This window comes from Micrasema longulum, unplaced genomic scaffold (assembly GCF_059751315.1).
Source record: "Micrasema longulum isolate JH-2025_06_02 unplaced genomic scaffold, ASM5975131v1 h1tg000106l, whole genome shotgun sequence".
Taxonomy (NCBI): domain Eukaryota; kingdom Metazoa; phylum Arthropoda; class Insecta; order Trichoptera; family Brachycentridae; genus Micrasema; species Micrasema longulum.
This window is the reverse complement of record NW_028277312.1, coordinates 305,892-307,785: the sequence shown is the minus strand read 5'-3', so window position 1 is coordinate 307,785 and position 1,894 is coordinate 305,892.

The window sequence follows — 1,894 nt, the reverse complement described above, 5'->3', positions numbered from 1 at the left end:
CGCTGAGGAATCGAAGGCCATATCAAGAAGTGCGTTCCAGAAATGTTTTGAGGATCATAATTAACGCTTGTATTAGTGTATTATGAAGATATGATATGATGAAGATAACCTTGAAGGGCACAGTATTTATATTGAGGAATAAATAAAGATTTTTTAATGTATGTAAATTCAAAGTATCTTTTATCAAATTGTGCATTCATGAATAATATTAATAAATTGTTTTAAACAAATTTATAAAAAAGGTGTAAAAAAGTAAAAGAGGGCGAAATTGACAAAACACTTCCAAGAAATACCTTATTAACACTAATAAATCCCAATTTTTTTAAACAAAATATTTTCGTTAAAAAACTTTTGCGTTATATTCGGGGTCAAAGATAAGTAGATTTTTCCATATATTCCAGGGCCCCGATTACAGCGGGAAGTTAACAGAGTTATCTTCGACTGTCTATAAAGAAAAACCGATATTTGTGTACAAATATAAGTATATTTGTATGAACATTTAAAGTATCTTCGTCGGTTACCTATTATTAAACATGTTTAGAAGAAAAAAAAATATGCGTGTTCTGTTTTACATACAGAAAACTAAATTTTACTTTGCAGATAAAATTGAAGATAAATGTTAAGTTCCCTGGTCCGAATATATAGGTCATGTTATATTCGAGGCCACGTTATATTCGAACTAATACGGTAGTTTAAATTGTGAGACCGACCAAATGTGCGAGGCCAGGCAATTTTGATGAATAGGTTCAAATGAACATTGTTTTACCATGGTTTTACCTGACCGATTATGCTTGACTAAAATCGACGTTTCGCTGTCCCGTTTTCCGCACTTTAATTGAACCGGTTTTGTTGTTTTTTTTAAAACGAGTATCTGAATGAAATTTTCTATGCCGGTATCTAATGCGTTTTACAAATCTTTTTATCATATTTGTATATTTACGTATTTTTATTTTTAGGAACTTTATTATGAAATACATATTTTTTTCATTTTGTTTCTTTTACATTTATTATATTGAACATAATGTTAATTATTGTATTAAGGGTAAACAAATTTTCTTGGTGTGTGCATGAGTGTCTTACACTAATACACAAAGAAATTGCCAATATTTGTGTAAATACTGTTTGTTTACCTTATAAAATAAATAAATAAACAAATATAACGTACGTTCGAAAAGAGCAGATGAAACTGGACGCTTTTAAGGGTTTTGAAGTGGTTCTAGTTCCCATAATAAATTACCCACAAAAATAGGTTAGAACATAATAGTAAAAATCTAAAACTTTAAAAAAAAAAATGTTTTATTGCCATGATCCAGTGAGAAAATTCGGGAATACGTTTATATTCAAATGAAGAAATGCGAGACGGCGTTTCCTCAAAAATGTAATGTTTCTCTTTTATACTGTTTTCTATTAGATAAATATATTTTTATAGTCGCTAACTACCAAAATTATGAGCAAATAGAATTTTATTTTATGTACGTTGTTTTGAAAAAAAAAAAAAGGAAAAATGAAAAATCAACAAAAGAATTTCTAAATAGAAACCTACAAAATAGTATTTGAGTTTGTACAATAATATTTCAACATTTCTCTATACGTGCCCAGTGGTGCATATGGCACTGAAGTGATATTCAAATTGCAAGAAATTTTGATCATTTAGTAAATGAAGGCAAGATGATCAGTCTAATATTTTAGATACAGTCCAGGGGTTATAAAATACTGCAGTCCGAATTCATTAATCAAACAAATATCTCAGTACCTTATGCATGGAAGATAAACATACTAACCGGTATACACGAATGTGGTCATAGGGACAAAGATCATTTTCTAAAGTTGGTTCTAATTTATACACAGAATTTAATTCTTCGCCTCCCCGGATACGGCAAATAATGGAATAATT